The sequence below is a fragment of the Mesocricetus auratus genome, unplaced genomic scaffold (genome assembly GCF_017639785.1).
Source record: "Mesocricetus auratus isolate SY011 unplaced genomic scaffold, BCM_Maur_2.0 Super-Scaffold_4256, whole genome shotgun sequence".
NCBI lineage: Eukaryota > Metazoa > Chordata > Mammalia > Rodentia > Cricetidae > Mesocricetus > Mesocricetus auratus.
In genome coordinates this window covers 66077453-66105405 of record NW_024429182.1, presented here as the reverse complement: position 1 = coordinate 66105405, position 27953 = coordinate 66077453, and the positions used below count along the sequence as shown (strand labels likewise).

The 27953-nt window shown below is 46.0% G+C and overlaps 1 long non-coding RNA gene across 1 annotated transcript in view; it reads left to right on the top strand.

The window, feature by feature from the left end:
* LOC110341784 overlaps window positions 1-10858 on the top strand; it is a 42151-nt gene extending 31293 nt beyond the window's left edge. Inside the window, exons 2-3 of the long non-coding RNA XR_002383786.2 lie at window positions 6144-6221; window positions 10577-10858. This is a non-coding gene — a long non-coding RNA (uncharacterized LOC110341784). The remainder of the gene's footprint in view (window positions 1-6143; window positions 6222-10576) is intronic.
* The last annotated feature ends 17095 nt before the right edge of the window (window positions 10859-27953 follow it).

The window sequence follows — 27953 nt, the reverse complement described above, 5'->3', positions numbered from 1 at the left end:
ACTGCTTGTCTTTCAGCTGGTCAGGAACACAAGTTCAAGGACTCTGGGGTGGAAGCCCTTCTCTCTTTTGTAGATGGGCGCAGAATCTTGGAGACACATGGATAGTGTCATGGAGTCAAGTCTGAGGCCCTTTCAGGGCTCGTTGTCCTTCTCTTCAGTGCCAGGATTGTCATGTGCCATGGAAGGTACATCATAGGGAGGAGGGGATCTGCATATCCCAAGTTTACACCTCTCCCCCCCAGACAGTCCTCATTCAAAGTTTGTCCTCAGAAGTGGAGGGACAAAGACCAGCAGCCTTATGCCCTCACAGGTCAAGTTTGAGGGCTGGCTCAGGTCCTGGGTGAGACCCAACCTTGTGGCCTGGGTGAGGCTTATGCCATGACACAGCTCTGTAGCTGGATGCCCTTCATCCCCAGAGCCACTTCCTTTGATCGCGTGCTATGATGGGGAGCACTTCTTGCGGGCACCCCCAAATCTGAATCCTCTTCCCCACAACCAGGCTATTTCTGGGAACATGACTGATGACAAGAGGGGTCAGATGTACTCATAATGGCCCTGGACTGGAGATGGAGTGGGGAACCCCAAGCTTGGTTTTATCAACAGTGTCGAGTGTTCCCTGTGGTGTCTTAGATGAAAAGCAATGAGTTCCACAATCACCCTTAACTTGAACGTTTAAACCTCAGCCCTCCAGGCAGCGTTTTATAACACAGATAGTTACTAGAGTTTGAGTGTCAGAGCCTGGGTCCCAGAAGCCGTATGAGCCAGACTCATTTACCTGTCCTTAGTGTGCCAGTTAAAGACACAAGGAATAGTGAAAACAGAAAAAGAGATTTGTCCCATGTGGTCACACTCGGAGGAGGACTGAATACAGAGGACCAGAGATGTCCTAATCCATCCTCCCAGAGGAGGACTGAATACAGAGGACCAGAGATGTCCTAATCCATCCTCCCATAAGGTTGAGGTTTGACTAGAAAGGCAAGAGGCATGCAAGGTGTTGTCTGTCCACCACTGACTCACCATTGTCTCTGCTCCAGGCTCTCCTGCAAGGCAAGTCTGACAAGTTGTCAGACTGTGTGAAATCTCTTCCTGGGAGACATGCTTCCACCAGAGCCCTAGCCTCTCCCTTTCCTGGCATGGCTTCCTTGGAAAATTCCAATTACTTGAGGTCCTTTGTCTCAATAGTCCGACAGTCACAGGGAGAGCATGAGCATCATCTGAGAATGGGCATAATTTGAAGGAGGGAAGTAAAGAGGCCCTGTCCTGCAGGGCCAGAGCCCAAGGCCAGCTCTCCAGGTTTTCTCCTTTTGTAACATTTTCTGTACACAGGCACCGTGGTTGGTACTAAAGGCAAAACAGTGAACAGAACTGAGACCCTGGTTCTTAAGTGGCTTTTCTATTAACATGGGAGACAATGGTAGACAAATGAGTAAGTAAAGAGTGTGGGAAGGTGGTGTGTGTGTGTGTGTGTGTGTGTGTGTGTGTGTGTGTGTGTGTTCACGGTGTGGCAGAAGTGTGTACTGTAGACAAGTGGTCAGAAAGGGCCCATTAAGGAGGAGAGGGAAGAACTCATGGGTAGAGGGAGTGAAGACTTTTCTTCTCAGACTAGGAAGTCTTTTTCCTCTCAAGTTCCTAGGCAAGGATTGTGGTAGTGGTGATGGTTATGGTGGTGGTGGTGGTGGTTACGGTGGCAATGGTATGGTGGTCATGGAGATGCTGGCAGTGGTGTCATTTCATTTCTTGCCCATGAAAGTCCTTGTCCACAATTTCAGACCTGTATATGGTCTGGACCTTGAGCTAGCAGGTGAGTGAGGAAGGCTGTGGTAGGAGGGAGTGGTGGTTAGGCTTCTGGGATCTGGAACTCTCTGGAGGACTATTAGAGATGGTCATGCAAGGAGGGTGCCCCAACTTCTAGGAACTATGGGCACAGTGGCTGGCAGAGTGGACTTGTCAGTAGGTAGGAGGTAAGAAATTCAAAAGAGCAGAGTGTCATGGGCAGGACTGCTAAGTTCAAAGGTTCCCAGGTTATGAGGGGGTCCATGGGATCCCAAAAGGAAGTCCTATTGTGTGTGGGGAATGGCAACACACCTTGTCTTCTGGGCTGTAGACAAAGAACAGCTCTTTGAGTTCTAAGAAATACATTTGGCTAGGATGAAAAAGCCCGACCACACCAAATGCTGGTGAGGGTTTCAAGGAACTGAATACACTCCTGTGTGCTGTTAGAGAGAGTGTAAAGCGATGCTCCCTTTTGAAAACATGCTGACACTTTCTTAAGAAGTGAAACATAGGCCTACCCTATGACTTAGCTATTCACCCAATATTTACTCTGAACACATGAAAACACACTCTCACACCAAAGCTGTACATACCATGTGTAACAGCCTTTAAAGGGTGCGTTTTCACCTGACTTCCCTTCTCTTCTGTCCCACATACTATGATATGAGTGGCCTCCTCTGTCACATACCCTCATCACCATGATGTTCTGTCTCACTACAGTCTCTAGAGCAGCTCAGTCAACCAGGAGCTGTCACCTCCTAAACCATGAGCAGAAACAAATAACAGTGACAGAAAACTAACATTTGCCCTTTATTTTGTTTTGTTAATTAACACTCTCCAGCACAGCTTTAGCAAAGTATGATTAACACATAACAAAGTGCATACATTCAAAGTATATTATTAATGACCTTGGGCATGTGGTTATACCCATGAGACCATAGACACGGCCGACTCCTTTCAACCCTTTCTCTTGTTCCTTCATAGTGCCTTCCCCCAACTGTCTCAACCCTCCCCATCCCTGAGCAGATCTACTTTCTGTAATTGTGACCGAAGGCAGATTTCATAGAACCATACGTACATAGACAGACTCACACAGTATGCTCTCTGTCGTTTTGCTTCTTTCCCACAGTATGGTTATTTTGAGATTCATTTATGTTGTAGCAATAGTTCAGCCATCATAGCGTTGGATAGTTGTCTGATGTGGACGTTTCATATCTCCTTCATACAATCACCTGATGGTGGCTTGTGGTTTTATTCCCCCCCAACCTCAGATTTTGGTTATTACAAACAAAGTTGCTACTAGCACTTGTGTACAGCCTTTGTGTGAGCATATGTTTTCATTTGTTTTGGGTAAATACTAGGGTGGAATGGCTAAGTCATATGGTAGGCCTATGTTTAACTTCTTAAGGAGCTGCCAAAATGTTTTCAAAAGGGAGTATCATTTTGTATTCCAACTGACAGCATATGAGGGTGTATTTCAGGTCCTTGAAATCCTCTCGGGCATTTGGTGTGGTCAACTCTTTTCATTGAAACTGATCTAGTGGGTGTGTGGTGACACTGCATAGTGGGTCTTAATTTGCATCTCCCTTGTGTTGTCACAAAGCTCAGTACCTTTTCAGTCCAGATCTTTCTCAGTAGAGTGTCTACTTAAATATCTTTCCATTTTTAATTTTGGTTGTGTGTATTCATCGCCTTGTTATAAAAGTTCCGTGTGTATTCTAATGCCTGTCTTTCCTCAGATAAATTGACACAGTTATTTTTTCCTCCCAGTCTGTGGCCTGCCTTTTGGAGGGTTTCTTTTGCTTCATATGGAAATCAAATTGTTCCAAGATCTTGTGTTGAAAAGATTATCCTTTCTTCATGATGTTGCCTTGAACCTTTTCATTGAAAAACAACCCCCCACCCAAACAAAACCCTAATCAAAACTCCATCTATGTCTAGGTTGTATTCTGGCCTCTGCTTGATCCTGTTGGTCTGTGTTTCCATCTCCATGGCCATGTCAAGCTGTCCTGCTGACTGAGCCTTCTAAAGTCTTGCAAGCAGCTCCTGTGTGTCTTCCAAGCTTGTCCTTCAAGGTTGCCCTTGACAGTCTTGCCACCTTGAGTTCCTCCAGAGAGTTCAGAATCAGCTGCCCAGCTCCTGCCTGCCTTCCTGTGGGTTTATGGCTCCCATTAGTTTGTGTTTCTTGGTTACTTGCCCCAGCAGAATGATGAGATGGTAAAGAGTAGATAGGATAAGATGCTCTTTTCTGGTCTCTGTCCTTCCTTGTCTCCATGTACACTCTACCTTATCTCCCAGAATTCCTGGAGCAGTGGTTCTCAACCTGTGGGTCATGACCTCTCAGAAAAGGGTGTGTTGAATGATTCTTTCACAGGGGTCACCTAAGACCATCAGAAATATCAGATATTTACTTTATGATTCATAACAGCAGCAAAATCACAGTTATGAAGAAGCAATGAAAATAATATTGCTGGAGTCCACCCCAACTTGAAGAATTGTATTAAAGGGTCAAAGCATTAGGAAGGTTGAGAACCACTGTCCTAGAGGAATACTTCTGGCAATTAACACTTTTGTTGTCTGGTCACAACCTTTGATGGATGTGTCTTCACAGTTGAGTACCCCTCACTGATATACCATGACTCAGGGAGTGTGTGGAGTGCTGACTTTAGTGGTCTAGAAGACTACTCTGAGGAATGGGAGTGAATTGTACCACAGTCAGCCAGAACTAGGAACTAGTTTGTAAGTACGACCCACATAGCACCTGCTTGTCTGTAGCGTATTCTCTGGTCACCTCCCCATCTGCTATGCTGTGAAGCAGTCTCACTCTTTTTTTCAATATATTTTTTTATTAAAATTAGAAACATGTTGCTTCATGTGTTAATACCAGCTCCCTCTCCCACCCCTCCTCCCTTGCCCCTCCATCAGCCTCCCCAGCCCCCCCCCAATCCCCACACCATTCCCCAGGGAGGGTGAGGCCCTCCTTGGGGGATCTCCAGAGTTTGTCATTTCATACAGGGCAGGACCTAGGCCCTTCCCCATGTGTCCAGGCTGAGAGAGCATCCCTCTATTTGGAATGGGCTCCCAAAGCTCATTCATAAACCATGGTGAACACTGATCTACTACCCAAGGTCCCAGAGATTGCCGAGGCCTCCTCACTGACACTACATTCAGGGAGTCTGGATCAGTCCCTGCTGGTCTTTCAGCCATCAGTCTGGGGTCCAAGAGCTCTCCCTTGTCAGGTCAGCTATCTTTGTGGGTTTCACCAGCACGGCCTTGACCCCTTTGCTCATCATTCCTCCCTCTCTGTCACTGGGTTCCAGGAGTTCAGTTCAGTGTTTAGCTGTGGGTATCTGCCTCTGCTTCTATCAGTCACTAGATGTAGGTTCTAGGATGGCATATTAGGTAGTCCTTAATCTCATTATCAGGGAGGGGCTATTAATGTAGTTTCTCCACTACTGCTTAGTTTGCCAGTTGGTGTCATCCTTGTAGATCTCTGGAGATCACACTAGTGTCAGCTGTCTCCTCAGACCTATAATGACTCCATCTATTATGGTATCTCTCATCAGCAGCCTCACTCCTATTCTTTTCTTCTCCCTCTGAGATGTCAGGGGCAGACTTTGTGTGACTGAATGTGAGAGCCTTGCTGAATGCACAGGCATTGCACATTGCAGAGCCTACCCAGAAAACCACATCAGACTCCAGTTAGGACCAGGTGACAGGTTTGAGGTATGGAGAGGACATGAAGAAACACCATGAGAGCAAGGCCGTGTTACCGTCTATATCCTCTGTGCCTGGTGCTCATGCTTGTCCCGGCCCTGAGGGGATGACAGGCGGAGGTGTGAGTGAAAACCACTATGTCCTCACTCCTCCCCAGTCCTTCTCAGATAGCATCACTCCCTCTCTCAGTTCTTTAACATCAACTCCAAGTCCTGGTTTCCCGAGGCTACCCACCCCAAATCAACCTGAAACAACTCCAGTACTAACAATAAAGACCTCGGGGTGGTTATTCTCTGACGTGAACTCACATATGACATAATTAATTTACGTCAGAGGGATGTCCTTCCTCTGTGCCAGACTCCAGTTCTCCAGAGGAAAGTAGGACCTTCTTGAGGGGTAGGAATAAATCTGTGACCCATGAGGCAAAATGTTCTGGAAACTAGCCTGTGAGAAGACAAAGAGACCCACCTTATGCCCCAGGAGAGGCACTTCTAAGCTGGGCCTGAAGTTCAAAGCCCCAAATCTCAGGGAAAAAAAAGAAAAAAAATTAAATGACATTTTATTTACTTTGTGTGAATTGGCATGTATATGGGCAGGCATGCCATTGTGGGTATGTGGAAGGCAGAAGACAAACTTGTTCTCTTCTTCCACAGGTGTGCACCTTACCCATACTTTAAAGGTGTGAATATTGCATATGTTTATCGTGTGTGCAGATTGCCCCCATTTCACAGGTAAGAAAACTGAGACTGGGAGAATAGTGAGGTCACTTGCAGATAATAAGCTTGAGCTAGCTAGTTGAAGAACATGGTTCTGAACCTGAGCAACCTCATCTCATAGCCAAATACAAACAGAGAAAGACATCAAATGCACTTATGTTAAACACTGAATGGAAATATTTCAGGACATTCAGAATAGGCTCTGTTATAGTTTTTCTTAGGATCTTTCCATATTTAAGTTCAAGTGCACTGCAAAGGCATAGCTGACATGTCCTTTCCATCCTGGAGTGAGTACGCAAAGGCAATTGCAAAGGTTCTACACCGCACACTGCCCCCCCCATGCTGTCCTGCACCGAGTACCGGCCACTATGCTCTTTGCCCTGCCATGCATTCAGGAAGCTAAATAAGACTTTACTGGGGACAATAGCACCCGTCAGTTATCTGTGCTTTAGTGTAAACAATAAAATTCTTATTATGTACTCAGAATCCACAAAGCCATTGCCATGGAAACTGTTTTCATGTCTGTATCTTTAATGAATAGGTAATGAAAGAAATGCTGCAGTTACAACTTCATTACTGGTTTAAGAAAAAAGAAAGCGTGCACGTGCACACACACACACACACACACAGCTATAAATTTGAATTATGGTCCTTGTCACATTTCAGAGCATGGGGAGAGGCATACTCAGACTGTCATTTTGGACTAAATGAGTCAGAGGGAAGCAAAAAGCACATTGCCCAGATCCTACCACAATGGCAACTGAGACATTGTTTTTGGGCTTTTTGTGATTTTAATGCCTTCAGTCCAAAACAATTCCCTACTCAGAAAAACTATCACCCGGGTTGGTGAGTAGAGAGGGGAGATTTATACAACATTGACGTCACTTGATTCGGACATTACGTAGTGGTTGATCTGCATCATACACAAGATGGTCTGCTCACAAAGGCTGTTCTTCGTAGGACTTCCTTATCATGACCAGCATTGATAGGTAAGGATTGGGTTTGCTGTAGAACGATTGCTTTCATACTCATAAAAACTTGTCTGATCATGGCATCTAATCGCCAAGAGAAATCAATTCAACGTCAATGGAAGTCCCTTAAAAATGACTGTTACAAAAATCATTAACATGGAGCTATGAAAGCTCCCTCCTGACAGCCTGGTGAGAATGTGTGCAGAGCTCTGAAGCTCTACCAGGCAGTAGAGCCCAGGAAAAGAAGAAGGGGCCAGGATACTAACCACACCCAAAGTCACCACCATACCTCCTGGAATATTCCCCATGGATGAAGGCAATGATTGGCATTCACACCTGATCCCTTACCTCATGACATTGCAGGGTCGTTCAGGCAGAGTTCAAACAAGAAAGAAAGGCTCTCAGCTGTAGTTTCATTCTTACAGAGCATAATTTAATTTTTTATTTATGTGCATGTGTGTGTGCATGCGTGTGTGTGTGTGTGTGTGTGTGTGTGTGTGTGCCTTGACATGTATATTGAGGTCAGAGGACAAATTTTAAGAGTTGGTTCTCTCCTTCCACCTTAGTGATGTGGGGGTATCTCTTGTTGAGCTGCCCATTCCTGCATCCTTAGCCAGATAGCCTTCCAGCACTTCTCCTGTCTCTACTACCCATCTGGCCACCATAGAAGTGCTGGAATTATAGATGGGAGCTACCATAGATATAGTCTCTTGAGATGGACTCTGGTCATCAGGCTTGTAAAGCAAGGGCATTTATTGCCTGAGTCATCTTGCCAACACATTGAATCCATTTTAAAACCACCCCAGCATCCTGTCAATTCTGGGGTTTGCCCACTCTACCCCATGTCATATTTTCCAGTGCTTAGGAACTAACCAGATCCTCCCACACCAGGCCCTCTCATCTGGGTTTATGGTTAGCTGGTAAATAGTGACAGTCCCCCCCTTATCATTTCTGGGGACTCTGTGCTAAGAAAATCCACAGTAAAGAGGGACAATGGAGAAAATATGTAGATTACTTTCAAGTGCCCTTGAGGGGAAAAATATCTATTTGTCTATAAAATGTATTATCTATTTGTTAAAACTCTTTCGCTAAAGAGCTTGGAGCAGGAGGTTTTCTTTCTTCTTTTCCTTTCAGTGTAGCTATACGTACTTGAAGATCATTAAAGTGTATTTCCTTAATGAGATTTCTAGAAGGCAGGCACTGTTCTCTCACGGCGGCGGGTAACACCTCCTGACCTTCCTTGCAAACTTGAGACAGGGTCCTGGGAGATTCCCTTCTCTAGGAGTGGCTTCCTTCTCTGTCTTGCAAGAGGACAGGGCAGCTTCCTGCACTGATATTTTATGGCTTTTCAGCTTTTCTCCAAAGTCTAGCCTGGGCATCATGTGTGAGAGACCAGTGCAAATGCTGACTTCCTAAGGATCTGCTGACTTAGGCCATGCCTCACAGTTCTAGAAGCTAGGAGTCTGAAATCAAGGTGGGAGCAGGGCTTGTGCTGACAGCTGCAAACTGTTGACTTCTTGCTGTGTCTTCCCAGGGCAAAGCACTGAGATCCCTTTAATTAAGCCACTAGTCCCATTCATGAGGCCTCTTCCATCATGGCCCACTCATCTCTTAAAGGTCCCACCTACCTTCTAGTGCCATTCTGCTGGAACTGAGGGTTTCAGCAAATGAGTTTTGGGGGACATCAGCATTCAAACACATATATGTTGTAATCTAGTGGTTAGAAAAGACGTTTGAGAGGCTGGATTGATGACTCAGCAATTAAGAGCATTTGCTAGTCTTGCAGAAGACCTGGATTCAGCTCCCAGCACTGACTCAGATGCTTACAACCGTGTGTAATTCCAACTCTAGGGGACCTGATGTCTGCTGGGTGGAGTAGCAGCGAAGGTAATAGGAACTTCTGTGTGAGTGTCACATTGTCCTTTGATGTTCAGAGTCTCATTGGCTAATAAGCATCTCTGGTTACTGTGGTCACCAAGTATTTACTATTCTGTCAAGCCTGGTTAAGCGGGTTTATTGGTTTTCCTGGCTTCAGGAACAACGTGCAATGAGTTGAGTAGCTTGTAGGTACATCCAACCGTATTTTTTTACATTTACTAATTTTGTGTGTATGTGTGTATGTGTATTCCAGTGCGTGACATAGTACATGGATGGAGGTCAGAGGGCAACTTGGACAAATCAGTTCTCTTTCTCACTGTGTGAGCTTGGGGACTCAAGGTTAAGTCATCAGGTTTGGTGGCAAGAGCCTTTACCCACTGAACAATCCCACCAGCCCACACCCAACCTTCTGACATTATCAATATACAAAGTTCACACTTAATTGAGCTACAAAACAATGCAAAATATTTCATACTGTTTCAAGTGAGTTAGGATTTTGTTGCTGGCTGTGTTCATTCATAGCTATCCTCAGCTGCGTGTGGCTCGAGGGCTGCAGGTTGAACATGCTGCAAAGCAGCAGACGTCACTGCTTAATGGACCTAGAAAACACACATATGAAGCCAAGGTGTCAGTGGTCTCTTTGGAGGAACCAAGAGACTCTGTTCTTTACCTTACTCAATTCCTCTGGCTTCTACTCAGCAATCCCTGGCATTCCCTGTGGATACATTCCTCTTCTCTATGCTTCTCTTCTCCCATGGCGGTCTTCTATGTGTGTGTCCCTAAGATAAGACCCTGCATGAACTTGCTTACATCTGCTGAGACCCGGTTTCCAAATAAGGTTCTTGGAGAACATGAATTTGTAGAGAACACTATTCAACCTACTATGAACTCCAATGTAATAATTTACTTAATACCACCCGTCAACCTAAGGTGCAAATATTTTTATTAATTTTAGTTTATATACAGAAAACCAAGGCTTAGAGAGGCAAAACCTGTGCCAAAACCCCAACAGATTCATGAGGGCCATGCTGAAACCATGGCTTCCCAGACCCCAAATTCTTCTCCATTCTTACAGGCTTCTCAAACTGGATTCAAGTGCGTGTTCTTGATATTGCTCTCAGTCCCACCAATAATTTTGGTTTTTGTTGTTGTTGTTTTATAGTGAGTACTGTGGGTAGCACCATGCTGGGGTCAGGGCAGATAGCCAGCAAAGAATAGGGTACTGTATGTATAAAAACACTTGTCCCTCCAAGGCCCACAGCCTGTCCTGGGAGGCAGACACACCGGGGGTCCTGGGAGCTCAAGTAAGAGAAGAGGCTTCGGTAGGGCAGAGTGGAGCTGGTTGTCCAATGTGCAGGGGTAGACGTCCTGGGCACAGCAGCCCCGGGGTCTTCATCTTGAGACACTGCTTAGCTTAAGTACAGCATCTCTGTCACATTAAATCTGTGAATTTAATTGGATTTTTATAGGTTTTATGGTTTTGTTTGTATTTAATCTTTAATTTTGTTTTGGTTTTTATAGATGTATAAGAGCAACAAACAGAAGGAGGCTGTACCTAATTTATAGCTTGCCTGTATTTGGGTATAATGAAAGGAATTAAACTCATCATGTCAGGAGAGTATGTTAGTTGGGGGGGAGCCAAACACCCTCCACCTTCTTGCTTCTGGACTCCAGTCCTGCCAGCTGCCAGCGTGAAAGAGAAGTGTGTGGTGTCACCAAGTTTTAGATTGAGGCAAGCAACTCCACAATGGCCCTCAACAGAGCAACCAGGAAGACCCATCAACTGCCCAGGACTCAAAGCTACCAGGTATAAAAAATCAATTTAAACTGGTGTGGAACTGAAGTCATTCGTTGGTACCCATAATAAAACTGTTGGGGACTAAGTAGGTTGATTTAGATCTGGGTTCCAGATACATGACCAGGGTCTGGATTGTCTCTTCTCACTCTTCCCCATAGTTCATGGACAGTGACTCTCAAGCCAGTATTTGCTCAGGGCCCACGATGGCTACCAACAGGTACTGGGGTGTTGAACTTTCTCATTCATGTCCAGCAGAGACATGGCAGGTTGTAGGAAACCTGTTAGCTCCTGGTGGACCTCTAAAGCATCCTTGGACCTAGAGAAAGGGGTGAGAGGAGCTTCTTGGCTTGATGTGTCTGACATTTATTTACCTAGAGCTAGAGACTGCAGATGAGGTTACCAGAAGAGCAAGGTCTGGGGGTTGCAGAGGTGGAAAGCCTTCCCCTCACTCTGAAGGAAAATGAGCATGGTGACTTATAAACAGTAAAAGAATGATGGATGAAAAATACCAACACGCAGGGCTGGAGAGAAGGCTCAGCAGTTAAGAGCACTAGCTGTTCTTACAGAGGTCCTGAGTTCAATTCCCAGCAATGACATGGTGGCTCACAACCATCTATAATGGGATCTGATGCCCTTTTCTGTAATGTAGGCATACAGACAGACAGAGCACTTGTCCATTGTTGTGGGAACTCATTTAGCCAATAGCCTTTGAGGCACTGGTCCATTAAGGTGTGATTTCAGGTGCTACATTCGGACTGATAAGAGGAAGAAGAAGCTTGCTTCCTCCTCTTGGGTGGTGGTCAGAGATCAGATCACAGCTTCCAGCACCCCTAGGCAGAAGGCCACAGTGGTTCTCTGCCTTGTTTGTCATTTGTGATTGACTCCTCAATAAATATGTTATCCCTTTATTTCAGGCTCTCATGGACTCACAATTGCCCATTACAATACATAAAAATAAATAAATGTTTTTGGTTTTGTTTTTAAGAAAAATACCACCTCTCAGGAGGTTACCTTTCTGTGACTGTGATAAATACCCTAACTAAAAGCAACTTGGGAAGGAGAGGGTTTACTATTTCTAACACTGCCATGTTGTCACAGTCTATGATCCAGGGCAGGAACTGAAGCAGAGACCATGGAGGAATGTTGCTTAGTGGCTTGCTTATCTTCAGCCCACCTTTCACACACCTTCAAGGTCCATCTGCCCAGAGGTGGCACCACAGTGGGCTAGGCCCTCCCACAACAATCATGACTCAAGAAGATACCCCACAGGTTTGTCTACAGGCCAATATGATGAAGGTGTTTTCTCTATTGAGGCTCCCTCTTCCTAGTTGACCGAAAAGCCTAAGCAGCACAGGAGACAAACCCACGGTTGAGGTGGCAAACACTCACCTTTCTTGCTGAGTGACAGGAGACAAACCCACAGTTGAGGTGGCAAACACTCACCTTTCTTGCTGAGTGACCTCTAGCAAGTTGTCTAGCATCCCCACCCCTCAAGGTCCACCAGGGACCATGATGTACATATTCCAGAGGGTGGGTGTCTTTCTTTTTTCTTTTTTTTTTCTTTTGGTAGAAAGAAAATGAAACAACAAAGCAGCAGTGATCAGCTCCTGTCTGAGGCAGAGATGTTATCTCAATTTCAGCTGTGATTCACGGTAGTTTTAGCATGGATCTCCAAACAGAAGTAAATAATGATGAGAACAAAGTCTGGGTTTGGGGCTTGGAATAACACCATCAAGTCACAAACCTTTAGCGATGGAGTTTATGGAGAAAAATATCAACTTCCTGGATGTCTGGGGTCAACATGTAGTTACCTGTCCTAGTTAATTTTTATTTCAATTTGATACAACCAAGGGTGGCCTGAGAAAAGGGTGTCTCAGGTGAAGGATTTCCCAGATTAGATTGGTCTGTGGGCATGTCTGTGAGGAATTGCATAGATTGTTGATTGTTAAGGGAGGACTCAGTCTACTCTGGGTGGTACCACTCCTGGGCAAGTGGCCCTGGGTTATGTAAGAAAGTTTCTGAGCATTAGCTTGAGGGAACCAGTCAATAGACAAGCACTCTTTCATGCTTTCTGCTTGAGTTCCCACCTTGACTTCTCTCATAGATGGACAGTGACTTGTACGCCATACAAATCCTTTCTTACCCCAGGCTACTTTTTTTTGGTCAGAGTGTTTTATCATAGCCACAGAGAAGCAAACTAGAAGATCTTGTCCCAGTTCTTCCAAGTAGGGTAGTGCTCTCCACTCTTGACTGAATTCAAGAACTAGAAAGACCTACAGTGTGTAATTTCCCGGGTGCATGGGGAGGGGAGAGAGAGTGATTTTCCTGAGACAGTGGTGGAAGCGTGGGGAGCAGTTTTGTGTGCTGTCCAGGGAATGAAGTAAACAGAGAGACTTACAGACAGCAGAAACACACACACACACACACACACACACACACACACACACACACAGGTTTGATAAAGTTTACCACGGCCTTAAATGAGTTCCCAAACCCATAGAGAGCATGGGTGCCAGCATGCAGAAGCTCTCCCTGTTAGAAAAGAGGAAAAGAGAACTTGAAGTTGGCAGGGCCCCTGGATGTGCAGAGGTCTACAAAGAAAAGACACTAAATGTGAGAGGCCCTGTTTTACAGTTTTTTTCCCCTCACAGATTACTGGACAGGAAATCATTGTTTTTGCAGGTAGAAGTTGTGTGGAGAGGTGCTGGTTGCCATGGTCATTCATGCATGTTGGCACTGATCAATGGCACACATTGTGGAGTGGGCGGACAGCAGCCAACTACACTTCTTCAGTCAGCTCTCTCCAGCTTCCCCTCAGCTTCTCAGAACTCTGGAGCAGCCCCATCGCTAGACACAGAGGCAGTAAGAAGCATATATTGTCTATCCACTTCCCACAAACACAAATACCTGTGATAAATTGCATATTCCCTATGCATATTTGTAGTGGTTCTTGCTATTGCCATCATTTTTCAATAGTATTCTGACATGCCTTACAGACAGTAAGCGTAAGAAAGCTGGAGTGACTCTGTTCGTGTTACCTGAAATCATCCTCAAGCCAAAGAGAACCGTTATGAACCAAGGTGGACAATGCATGATGATGACAGGGTTGTCATGGCTGGAATATGTGAGTTATAAATGTAGTCCTGTGCAGCGACAGGGCTGCTAAATACATGAAGCAAGACAGAGCTAAAGAAACTCAGGGGAATCTTTCAATACAGTTGGAGGTTTCGATACTCCAATCTGGCCCTGGTTATACAAATCTTGATTGGTACAGCCAACCAATTAGGCTTGACTGACACTTATTCTATCCAATAAGAGCAGAGAACACACTCATTTCAAGGACACACTGACCATTAAGGAAGATAGACCATATGCAAGGACATAGAACAAATTGTGAAGCACTTGGAAAGACTCTAACAATCTGTAGTGTGTTCTCTGACCAGGACAAATTAAACTGTCAATCACTTACAGGGTGATCTCTGGGAGGGCTCCAGGCATTTGGAAACTAAGCAAGTGTTTCTATTTTAAAAAATTGACATCTTCATTGCATATGTTATTGTGTTGCATATGGAATTTTCATATAAGTATGCATTATACATTGGGCGCATTCTCCATGTGTTCCCAGATTTCTCCTTCTGCCTCATCCTGCTCTCACCATTCCCCTAGACATCTTTGCTGCTACTGCTATGTCCTACAAAAATGCATGCTTATCTGTACCTACATGAAATCTAGGAACCTTTCATGAGAGAAATCAAATGATATCTGTCTTTCTGAGACTGATGTAATTTGCTCATATGATGATCTGGCATCCCATTTCCTGCAAATGATGTATCTCTTTAAATGGCTTAAAAATGCCACTGTACATACAGCCTATATTTTCTTTATCCATTCTTCTGTTGTTGATGACTATGTCTAAGTAACCCATAGATTAAGGGAGAAATTTTAAGAGAAATTAAGAAATACTTTGAATTAAACAAAAATGAGAATATAACTTGTCAGAATTTGGGCAGTGCAGCTAAATCAATGCTGAGGGGGACAGCGACAAACCCTGGATTGCTTCCTGTCAGAAAAGAGGCATGTTCAGGACTGGAAAGGGGGCTCAGGGGGTCAAAGGCTTGCTGTGCAAGTGGAGAGTATGAGCTAGAGCCTCTAGAACCACACAAAGCGAGGCAGAGGTGGGAGAATGCACAGACGGCCTCAGGTCAGCCAGCCTGGCAAATGCAGGGGAGAACAAGAGACTCCTGTCGCAAACAAGGTGGCAGAGGTGGCACTCAGGTTGTCCTCTGACCTCCACACACAAGCCGTGGCAAGGTGTTGCCTGCATCCATACACGAACATAAAGACAAAACTCCTCGATAAACTTTTATAAATCAAATCAGCATAAAGAAATACAGGTGTCCTGGAAATCCAAGTTGTTTTAATATTAGAATATTAATCCCTGAAATTTATATTAGCAGAACAAACCCCAGTGATCATCTCCATAGAAGCAGAAAAAAGTACTGAATGAAATTAAACATGGGCTTTGGAAAACTTTCAGAAACCAGGAAACGATAAAATTTCCTCCAACTGAGAGAATATTAATGCTAAACCCCAGAGGTGATGTCACCATGATACTGAAGCAGCGATGGCAATTCTTCCTGGGAACAGTAGATCAAGGATGTCCACTGTCACTTCTGTTCACATTATCTCCGAAATCCTAAAAATTTCAAAAGCTTAAGGAAAGGCTTACAGACTGGGAAGAAAGACATGAAATCGATCATCTTTATTCTTGGAATATATGGTTGGGAACATGGTAACATGTTCCTGAGGAATCTCCAACAAGGTTCTAGAAACTAATCAGTGACCACAGCAATACCCTCTGAGACAAGGGCAGTATTTAAGAGTAGACAAAGGTTTTATGTACTGGCAACAGTAAATTAGAAATCAGGCTGTTTAGATATCATCTACAAGGGCTGGGGAGATGGCCCAACCAGTGAAGTGTTTATCTTGAAAGCACAAGGACATGAGTTTGATGCTCAAAAGCTATGTTAAAAAAAAAAAAAGCAAAACCCAAAAAGTTTGGCATAGTGACATGCACTTGCGATCCATGTGTTGATTGAGGAGAGACAAGTGGCTACCCAACCTATGTAGAACTCCAGGCCAGTGAGGGACTGTTTCACTAAGAAGGTGACAGCATCCGGGGAATGATATCCCCTGACACCCTAAGGAGCTAACACAAAGCTATCCATCAGAAATGAGCTTTGCCAAGATAGTCTCATGACCATGCAGGCCACGATTGGGTTCTGAAGCAGGAAGGCATTATGAGAGGCAAGCATCATGCCAGAAAGCAGCAGCATGGGGATTGGAAGCGAGGGGAGGCTTCCCTTAAAGATCTGGAGAGGCAGATCATTAAGGGACATCTTAAAGTGTAAGAGAGAGTCATCATGGCCAATGTGTGTGTGGGGGGGGACTAAAAGAGTAGAGAGGGAAGGGAGGGAAGTAGGGAGGGGGGGAGAGAGAGGGGAAAGAGAGAACCAGAGCACCTAACTTTTTTTTTTTTTTTTTGGTTTTTACGAGACAGGGTTTCTCTGTATTGTTTCGGAGGCTATTGGTCCAGCCCAGCCTCGAACTCACAGAGATCCACCTGCCTCTGCCTCCCGAGTGCTGGGATTAAAGGCGTGCGCCACCACCGCCCGGCCCAGAGCACCTAACTTTTATAACTTTTCTTCCGAAGGGGCTTGGAAGCCTGACCAGATCTCTAAGCTATGGTTTGTTTGGGAGTGGCAGATAAAAGGAACATTTGTTTGCAGATGATAGAGGCTGGAGCCAGGAGACAGAGACCTGATATCTGAGGAAGAGAGTCACAGCCATTCTGGCTAACACACACACACACACACACACACACACACACACACACACACACACACACACCTGCTGTATAGTCTATGAGGGTCAGGGGCTGCTTTAGGGGCCACTCTACCTTCCTTCTGGAAGTTTCTGCACTTGAAATATGTAACATGGCTTGCAGTACTATCTAGGTCAGGATGAAGCCATATATATGTACTATGAGTACTCTCTCTCCCACTCCTCTTCTCCACTCTGGTCTTCATTGTCCTCCAGAGCGAGTGGGAGAAGCATGTGCTGAGTTGGGCACACCGCTTGATCTCTGGACAGTTTTCCCGGCACACTGGTCCTTTTGACTCTGCCCACGGTGTGGCCACTCACCCAGAGCAAATCTGCCCATGTTGTTGGGTATCCTCTAACGCTCACTTTCCCTTCCTTCTCATTCTGCCCTCCCTTGAGTGATGATCTGCAGGGAGGCCCCAGAAGCCACTTTCTTCTCTGCCACAGATGCCGCCTCCCACGAGTCACTGAGTCTGCCCTTCCCTCATGTGAATCAGGACCAGTCACCTGGATCCTATGATCTTGTGACAGCCTGGCATTGTGACAGGAGGTAAATTCTTGCAGGTTGAGTCCAAATTCCTAATGCTTCCCTCCCCATGCACTTCTGTTGCCTCCCCATAAACCACCACGTTCTGTAAGAAGAACCTGTCACACCACCGAGGACGGCTATCACATCTCAGCCCATCTGCACCCTGGCATAAACGCTCACTGTATTTGCTCATTTCCTATGCCTTCAGAGGCTCCCAGTATTTGCGGTTGGGAGGCCACTTTGGGAAAAGACAATGTCTACCAGGGCTCCCGGACATTAGTTCCAGGAACTGGGAAATGTATCCAGATTTTGGTTTCTACTACTCACCTGAGGTGTGTGACCCTCCGAGCCTCAGCCTCTCCATCTGGTTATTAGGTGTCACAATATGGATGTGAGATGTTGAAGGTAAATTCACCTCCATGTTTGTTCCCCAATGTAGAAATATGCTGACTTTCTTGTCCTCTGGGAAGCAACCCTTGAGAGCTCTGTGACTGAACTCTACTTACTGGCATTATTAAAGTATTGCTTAGACAATGTATTTTAAAAATTAATGTAGCAAGATAATAATACCTGATATTGGTACAGTCTTTGGTCTGTTATCTTAATTATGCTTTATGAAGCTCCTATAAAAGTGTTAAGTAAGATTACTGCAAATTAATTAATATTTATTATACCCCTGGAAGCTAAGTAGTACCTTCATAAATCAGGTAGAGGGAATTGAAGACAATTCTCCCTGAATTTGTAGGAGCTGGTGCCACCGACGCTGCTGACTTTCAGCAAAATTAACCCCAAGCTGTCAGCCAAGACTGCTGGAGCTATCAGGGACCTTTGGGAGAAATTTTGGCAAAAGCTAAGAGTCAAGGATTCGCCTAGGTCCTGGAGCCCCGGGGAATGTGCAGCCATTGAGTATCAGCAAGGCAAGAGCTGTGGCTTCCCTCCCACTGCCTTGGTTTCCACTGAGTCTCATTGCTGGCTTCCTGACCTGACCTTTGCCTGTAGTCTGTACACATTCTTTCCGGAGGAGAGAGAGAAGGAGTGGATGGGATGAGGTGAGAGATAGAGAAGGTACTGGAGAGGACACGACACAGCTTTATCCCTGTCCATTAGGTTGATATGCACTGATTGACACCATCAAGTGTAAACATGCTTTCACACAGCCCCTGTCACTCACTACCACTACTTTCTTTTGTTTCAGAACTGATTTATGTTTGGTTCTCTAAGGAGCCTGGCTAAGCTCAACCAGTGCAGGAAAAAGGAACTGGCTAGTTTGTCTACAAGCCTACCACGGGCTCAGAATAGGCTGTGTGTGTGTGTGTGTGTGTGTGTGTGTGTGTGTGTGTGTGTGTGCGCGCGCGTGCATGCGCGTGTGTGTGCGTACTCTTGTGTAAACATAAACCATATGTAAATATTTACATAGTACCATATGTACAAGCCATATTTCTAGAATTTCCATAGATGTTGGGATTTAACTACAGCGTGGTAGCAGGGAGGGATCTGACATTGGCTAAGAAGCCCTGTGGGTGAAGCTGGCTGGAGTCACGTCAGCAAAGAGCATATGCTCCACCTGCCTCAGTTTCCACTTCTTTAATGGAGTCCCAGCTCTCCCTGAAACCTCACACCTAATTGTGTTCTCCAGGCACACATATCACATATTTGAAAATGTGTGATATGCTTTGTACATGGTGAAATTCTGCCTCAGTCTGGTTCCTGCTTCTAGATTTCTGCAAACACAGATATCCAGAGTCTCACACAGGACTATGGATTAGATGATGCACAAATAGAGATTTAGAAAAACACAAATTACATCTTTTCTGCAGTCCCTACTTCACACCCAATTGGATAGCTATTATTAAAGAACTCAGAGTAGGCTGAGGTTGTCAGAGCTGAGGGAATGCTAAAGCCTTCAGACATTGCTGGTGGATGGTGTAGCTACAGAGGAGGGCAGTATGAGGGTCCTCACCAAAATGAAGCATAAATTACTATATAATTAACCAAGTCCACTTCTAAACATAACCAGGGATGTTGAATGTAAGAGCTTGAACAGATATTTGTGAGCCAGTATTCATGTGTCTATAGTAGCTCAAAGGCGAAAACATGAAGCATGACAACATGAAATGACAACATGAAAAAATATTGTATTTCTCCCACCCCTTCTCTCCCCTTGCCTCTCCCTGTCCCTCTCTTCTCTTCTCACCCATTTCCCTCTTCCCTCTCCCATCCCTCAGAACGCCCCTTCTACCTTCACTAGGACCTTCTCCACCACAGATCTGCATTTGTCCTTGACAAATTTTTTCTCATTTCTCAGTACATTTTCTTGCGTTTATGCCTCTGCCTTAGAGCTAAACATTGTTCTAGCACTGTTTGTTTGGGTCAAATGCACCAGTGTGTGTGTGTGTGTGTGTGTGTGTGTGTGTGTGTGTGTGTGTGTGTGTGCTTATGTGTGCATGCATGTGTATGTGTGCTTGTGTGCACGTGTGTGTTTATATATGCATGTGCGTGCATGGTGCATGTGTGCATGAGTGTGAGTGCATGTGTGTACCCATGTGTATATGTGTGTGCATGCTTGTATGCATGCATGTGTGAACCTGAGCACGAATGCAGCCTCAGTTCCTTCCCCATCCTTGGCTGGCCGTGGTGTTCCTCTACCTCACATCTGTCTTTCTCTAGTTCATTTTCAAGCTTCTCTGCTGCCGCTGACATTGATGCTGACCTCTCACACAATGCTCCTAAATGACACACCAGACGTTTTAGAATATTTTCCCTGCACTTCTTTTCCAATGAGGTCATCCCATGAAAGGCACATGACTTCAGGGAGCCCCATGGAAGAGGAGGTGGAAAAAGTGTGGGAGCGGGAGGGGATGGAGGACACCAGGAGAACAAGGCCCTCTGAGTCAGCTAAGTGGATGTTGGGATGCGTATGAGCTCACTGAGGCTGAAGCAGCAAGCACAGGGCCTGCATGGCTCTGCACCAGGTCCTCTGCACACATATTACAGCTTTTAGCTTAGTGTTTTATGGGGCTCCTGGGAATGAGAATGAGTGGGTCTCTGACTTTTATACTTGTTCTTGGGACTCTTTTCCTCCTGTTGGGTTGCTGCTTCCAACTTTGATATGACAGTTTTTGCTTCATCTTATTATATTTTGCTTTGTCATGTTTGGTTGCTATCTCTTAGAATTCTGTTCTTTTCTAATGAGAAACAGAAGGGGAGGGGAGATCAGGAAGAATTGGGAGAAATATAGGATGTGGAAACTATAATCAGGATATGCTGTTTGAGCATCTATTTTCAATAAAAGAAAAAATAGAGAGAAAAAAGAAAAAAGACAAAGAGAAAGAAGGAAAGAAAGAAAGAAAGAAAGAAAGAAAGAAAGAAAGAAGTGTGAGTCTAAAGTAATTCTTTGGCCCCTGATGACTCTCCCTCACGAGCCACGCTCACATCATCCCGTCATCCTGGCCTTCCGTCTCACAACTGTGGCCCCAAATGACACTTCCTTGGGTCTATGCCCCAGCTTTTGTTAGCTGTGGGCTTCAGTAACCTGTGCTGTGTGGGGTAGTGGGTGTGAATGTAGGGTCTACTGATATCCAGGCAGAGGGGCTACTCAGTGTAGCAGCTCACAGTGCAACCTTTTGGACACTAGGCCCACCTCTTGCTGGACTGATATCGCTGTGAATATGGAAAGGGAACCCACCTCTCTGAGCCTATTTCCTGGTCTGGACATGCGGGATCTTGATCACCTCCACGTGATTAGCTGACACACAGGAAGTGCTCGGCCCTAAGCCCAGATTAATTATGGTTGGGGCCTGCCTTTCCCTTTCCTGTCTTGCTCACCACGGTGTCCCCAGCCCCTCACTATGGCTCAGGTGAGCGTGGAGGCAGGCTGATGAAGGAAGACAGGGCGGAGCTTTACAGAGCTTGTGCACCCGGGGAGGCACCCTGTCTGTCCCTGCTTCATCTTGCTGAGCTCTGGCCTCCTGGATTTGCTAGCTTCTTGCTCCTGCACCCTCCCCTTTTCATCTCCACCTTATCCAGACCTTGTTAGCATCTTTCTTCTTTCCTGAAGTTTCCTGGTGAGAAAGCACGCCCTGTCCACGCCCCACACCTGTTGAGGCTCACCGAGAGGCTCTGCTCTTGCTTCACCCTTCCTGTGCCCAGAGACCTCACTCCAGGAGGAGGCGAAGTCTACGATGTCTGTTTTTGCTGGCATTTTTAGGTTCATACATCAGTCTTTCTAGGGGAAGTCCCAGGCACTGGGGTTTCCAGTCTCGGAGTGAAGCTGTGCCCATTTCAAGAAATGTCTCAGACATTGCTGTCCGGACACATCCGTAGGTGCCCAGCAGCCGGAGTTTGAGTCCAACCCTCCTGCTTTCTAACTGTGCAGCCACTGACAAGTTGCTGAACTTCTTTGTGCTCCATCTATGCAATGTGACTGTTAACAGTGTCTACATCTCATAGTTACTGTGTTGCTTAACTGAGCTATCTGTGAAAAGTTTCCTGTTTACGATGCCACAGGCCCCAGACCCCAGTGGCCTCAGACCTTAGCACAACTGATGCCATGATGGAAGTACCATTCAGGCCTTGGAACCCAGCACGAAGGCAGCCACACCTGCTAAAATGAGAACAAAGACCTAATCCATCAAAGTCCATAGGTCTGGGAAGTTCTTAAAGGTACCAGCCTCTGCTTTTTGCCTTCTGTGGTTCTACTTCTGGCTAACTGTTCTTGTTAAGTGAAGTATGCCAACACAGCATTTTTTTTTTTGTGTGTGTGTGTGTGTGCTTAAAAGTTCACCATTGAGAAAGGCTCTGGACTGCACTGGGGTCCTGATCATCCAGTATGGTCACTGGCAGACGAAGACTTTCTATTGGCTTACTGGAGTCCGAATAGTCTTCACTGGTGGGTTCCTCACAACCGCAAGACTCTATTGTTCCCAGTGAATATTTTACTGTAATCTTGTTATAGCTAACCTGTTTCCCCATGTTTTCTTTTGTGTGCACGTGAGTTTCTTTTATGTGAGCATATGTATATGTGTTTGTCTGTGTGCACATGTGTCTGTGGAGGCCAGAGGTCAAACTTGTTTTGTCCCTATGGAGATGTCCATTTTATTTTTTGATACAGTCTCTCACTGGCCTGCAGTAGTTCACCAAGTGGGTTGGGCTGACTGTCTGGAGAGGCCCAGAAATCTGCCTGTTTCCACCATCTAAATGCTGGATTTTAAATGTGTGTCACCATGCCCGCCTTCCTTCCTTCCTTCCTTCCTTCCTTCCTTCCTTCCTTCCTTCCTCCCTCCCTCCCTTCCTTCCTTCCTTCCTTCCTTCCTTCCTTCCCTCTCTCTCTCTCTCCATCTGTCTGTCCGTCTGTCCATCTATCCATCCATCCATCCATCCATCTATCCATCCATCCATCCATCCATCCATCCATCCATCCATCCATCCATTATTTGTGTGTGAACTCTGGCGTTCATGCTTACAAGGCAAGCATTTTACTTACTGAGTCATCTCCTCAGCTTTGTTTCATCCTTTCTGTTTTTTGCTCTGCCCAAGCCTCCTGGAAGTCACAAGGGAAAGTGTTTAGTCAGTCTCACTTCCTCCTCCCACTGGCATTGCTCTCCTGGCCTCACAGGTGCTGGAGTTGCTGGCCACGTGGCAGTGACGTTTTCTTGGGCACCAGTGGGAAGTGAGGCAGTGCCACCAGAAGCAGCTTCAGTTTTTGAGCTTCCGGGGGTGGCCACCGTTGGCTGTGTGGGAAATACTTCCCATATGTTTGCTCTGAGCCTGGCCCATGGAGCCAATGCTCTAGAAGGAGCTGGGGAAGCCCTCCCTCATTTCCTCCATTCTCCGTCTCATCCAGACCCAACTCTGTGCTGGGGTTTTTAGAGGGGAGAAGTGGGGGTGACATCCCCATCTCTCTCTGTGTCCCTCCTCTCCTTTGTGTGTGGAGAGCACAGAGCTCACCCCCAGCAGGCTATCTCCATGCTGGGAATTTTCTTGGATTTTCCAGGCCTGGGTACCAGAAGTTTGACTGCTGAGACCTGTCTCAAATTTGCAATGGGCAGACTCCCAGATCTTGGGATGACAAGTGCATAGCATGCTAGTGGATTGTCCCTTCTAGTTCACGCTGTAAGATGTTGCCCTCTCTCTCCACTCGTTTCTGGAATTGGTGCAGCCACTCTGTCTTTCACCATTGGTTCCCTGCAGACTGCTTTTTGTTGTTGTTGTTGTTCATTCTTGCTTTCCCAGGGCCTGGGACAGCAGCAGAAATGCAAATAAATTAATAAATCGTTCATTATTAATTTAGAGGTGGCCAAGGAGAGTCCCACTCACTGTTCCTTCAGAATGGGATTTTATGCAAAACTCTAGGAAACTTAAAATGGTTATTTGCTAAAACTTGGAGAGCCACGTCGTAATGAGAGTCACATGGGGGCAAAGTTTGCATATTTTGCAGAAACTGAGGTTTATGCAAAGTGATGCCCTCTGGGGAAATTCCCAGACTGTCAGTATTAAGCCAAGGTATATACCAAATGTCACCTCCCTGGTGAGCTGTAAAGTAAGATATGAGGGGGTGGCAGTGGACCACAACCCTATGCTTTTCAGGACTGGAGGAGAGGGGAGAATCTTCCCCAAGCAGGCGAGACAGCAAACGCATTTGCAGCAACTCTGCCGCAACAAATTCATTTTCGGTTCGGAGATGGTGCACTGCAGACAGGGGACTCATCAGATCTATCATTAGGGTGCTAATGAGAAAACATCACACACCTATCACCTGAAAGCTGCCATTGAAAGCCTCACTGTATCACCGGAAGAAGCTGAAAATGGAGTAATCAACATCAACAAAATCTATTGTTCCCAGAGTGTGAAATTGAGGGATTATTTCTATCGAGACTCAAAATGAAACCTGTTTACATTTGTCAGCAAAATGATCACATTTTATACCATTAACATTTGGCAAGATGGAGTACCATCCATTAGCTAATCTGCAGATGCCCCAACCACAGATTCAGGGAAAACAAAAAGCAGCCAGAGCAGAGCTGCCTGATCTGCACCCAGCCCAGGTCGGGAGCTGAAGCTGCTCCTGGGTTTCTGCCCAGGTTCCATGGGCAACAGGGAGTGGGCAATCCAGAAGCTAGTGGATGCTGGGAAAGATGTCACTGGATGCGTGCAATGTCAGGAGATACACAGGCAGGGACCACTAGCATTGTAAGATGTGTTTAGAGTAGCCAAACAGGCTATTCATTGACTCACTGTCCCTAGGATGTTGGCCCCGTCCTCTTCTTCTCTTCCACTCTCTTCCTTTCCCCTCAGATTTTTTTTCTGAGACAAGTTAAAAAATGTAGTTCATAGTGACCTTAAATTGTCATTCCTCCTGCCTCAGACATCTGGGATTACAGATGTTCAGGTACACCTGGATAAGAACCTTTACTTGAATCCTATCCCAGGATAATGGTCACATGAGAACTCAGATCATTCTTGGCCCTGGCTTTCTCTGAGGATGTAGTTATGTCCCTGAGCTTTCTCCTGGCAGTCCTCAACAGGAGTTAGCGGGTGGCTTTGCCATATTAACCTATGCTAGCCCTCAGCCTTTCTCCTAGCTCAAAACTAGTTCCTCTTCAGAGCTATGGTTCACAGGGTCAAGTCCATCCCTGGAGCACCGAGTCCAGGACAGGAGCTGAAGCCCTCACAAGATGTTGAGAATCAAAGCTTGGCTGTGAGGCAGTTGATAAAGCCAAGTACCCTGAGCAGAGAGGCCAACTCTGATGACTTGGGAATCCCAGCCATTGCGTCTGCATCAAGCACCATCCGCTAGCCTCCTGCCGTGTCTTCACAAATAGTGAAGGTGCTAGTTTTATAAGTATGAATCCAAGGAAACATTCTATAACATGCACATAGAATTTATTAAGGAATAAGTGTCATTCAGAGTCTTCCTGACATGCAAAGGAAGCCCAGGCAGTCATTGAAGGAATGAAGGAAGAGGTGCTGATCCCAAGAGCCAACATGCCTGTGAAGTCTTGGTCTTCAAACTGTCCTACTTCACAGAAACAGGATGAAAGCAAATAAACACAGGTCCCTGGGAGCAGAGCTGTCCCAAATATGTGTTTTACCCATGAAGCTTAGTGATGGTGGAGACTGAGAAGCATCAATGTAAGGTTCCCTAAGTCAGCAAATGGGCCATTTAATATATGACAGAGGCATAGATTTGTGTTGTCAGGGTTGAGCCAGACTATCCAGAAATCTCTCAACCAGGAAGACTAAATTGATGTGCCCAACCAGTGTCCGAATCGTGTTGAAGCACCAGGAAAATCTGCAGTCTGGACAACATACCGCCATTCTTTGCTGCCCCATTTTTTTTGCCAAGGGACTTCTGTCTGTTACTTTGCATGCGCATTACCTCTGGAACAAGAAGGGACAGGCATGACCTCTGTTGGGAAGCTAGACAGTGAAAGAAGTAAGAAGCTTCATGGCCACCCTTGGGGAGACAGGGCTCAGTGAACTGGACAGAAACCTACACTCAGTTGTGCTGGAACCTAGTGAGAGACCCACTTTCACCATGATACCTGACTCTTCCTGTCTCTAGCCCCTTGCTTGTGTAGCTCTCTCTGCTTAGACTCTCCTCATCCACCCCACTCCGTCCTCATACGGAGGGACCTCCACTTCACGCCTCGTCTCTCAGCTTGGAAATCAGTTTTTCAGAGAGGTCAGCCACAGGTCACCCCACCCAAACTTGTCATAGGATTCATGACTTTCTCAGAACTTAGTATCTTTCTAGCCCAGTAGCTTTACATTACACTAGGGCATAGACCCTTTTTCTGTTTCCTGCTATAAGCCAAGTCACTTTCATCAGCCCTGGACTTACTGTATATAAAGTCCTATCTTGAAGTCCTGCCCCCAGCTTCTGTTGAGTCCTTTGCTAGCTAGTCCCAAGTTTGGCAGGGTGAGGGGGACAGAGGGTGGGGGAGGGGTGGGGAGGAAGGAGACAAAGGCTAGCTCCTTTGTGCTGGCTTTTCCTATCAGGGTTTCCCCAGCAGTGACTCTTGTGTTTGATTCTTCCCTAGCAGTGTATAGGCTTTTCTTTTTCTTTTCCTTTCTCACACTTTAAGATGTTTAAGAAGTCACCATTGCAGCTGGCGGGATGGCTCCATGGTTAGTTAGGAGCACTTGCTGCTCCTGGAGAGTTCTGGAATTTGATGCCCAGCACCCTTTATCTGGCAGCTAGCAATCACCTGTAACTCCAGGGGACCTGACACCCTCTGGCTTCCTGGGGCACCCCAAGCAAATGCACTTACAAACATGCGGACACACGTATACACAACGAATTTGAAAGTAAGAAAATAAATCTCAAACTGTGACTGTAGCTCCTCAGACTCAGAACCTGAGTTCTGCGGGGCATCTATTCCCAGGGCCAGCAGGGCTTATCATAATCATCCCACAGTCCATGCTCTCCCACCCCAAGTGGGTCGTCTCTGTCACTTCCCTGTCCTCTCACTTCAACTCTTTCCCAATGCTTGCTCAGTCTGTGTCTTATGTTAGATTCTTGCTGTTAAAATCGGGGCTGTAGCTTCTCTTTCCTGACTGGCCCCCTGCTGATGTAATCACCATGCTTAACATCACCCGGTTAACGTTTACCGACTGCCTATTGTGCATCAAACTGTGGCAAGTGAAGTACTCCAAATCTCCCAGACCTATGAGCTAGGTACAGCTATTACTCTCAAATTACAAAAGGGATTGGGAGAAAGAGAAAGATCTGGAAAAATTGCTGAGACTTTACTGCTACCAAACAGCAGGATTGCGGCATTTCTGAATGGGTCAGTGAACTCTCTGGTGGAGGGACTAGAGCACACCATTGTGTGACGAGTGTTGTGACAGTCCATTTCACCTGGCCCACAGGGTTTTGTTTGGTTAGATCTAGAGTCTTCACGCTGCTTTTAACTCTGTGTGCATGTGTGCATGTGTGTGTGTGTGTGTGTGTGTGTGTGTGTGTGTGTACATGCAGATGGGTGTGTGAATGGAAGCCAGAGGTTGATGTCACATGTCTTCCTCACTCTCCACATTATTTTTTGAGACAAGGTCGCTCCCTGAACCCAGAGTCCAGTGACTCAGCGAGACTGGCTTCCCTGCAAAACCCAGGAGTCCTCCTATCTCCACCTCTCTGGCGCTGAATTGCAGGTGCATGCTGTCATGCCCATGCTGTCATGCCCAGTCTTTTATTTGGGTTCTGGAGCCCCCAACTCTGAGGTCCTTGCACTTGCACAGCACACACGTTATTGACTGAGCCATCTCCCCAGTCCTTGGAGCCTGAATCATTCTGAGTGCTGTGCTTTATGTCATTTTAGAGAGAGCACTGAAGGCAACAAGAAAATCCCTGTCTCTAAATTGCAGCGTGGCCTCTATTTTCATTCCAGCTGCCTTCAAATGGCAGAAGTGTTTCCCTCCAACAGGGGAGGCAGTGCAGTGACATGGCCGCGATGTACTCCGGTGGGTCAGTTCCTTGCACTTTTCTCTGCCATGGAAGACCCAGAAAAGCCTCTGGGAAAGGCACCGTGTTTTGGAGGCCATAATTTGGAGAGACAGGGCTTCAAAGTGCTGGTGAGAGCCCGCTTTTTAGCAGAGCTCTGATTTTGGAGTAACAGTTATTAAGAGTTAGGCTGTGCTCTTTGTCTGGGGTACTCTGGGACAGAGAGGTTTTCCTCCACTCTGCAAGA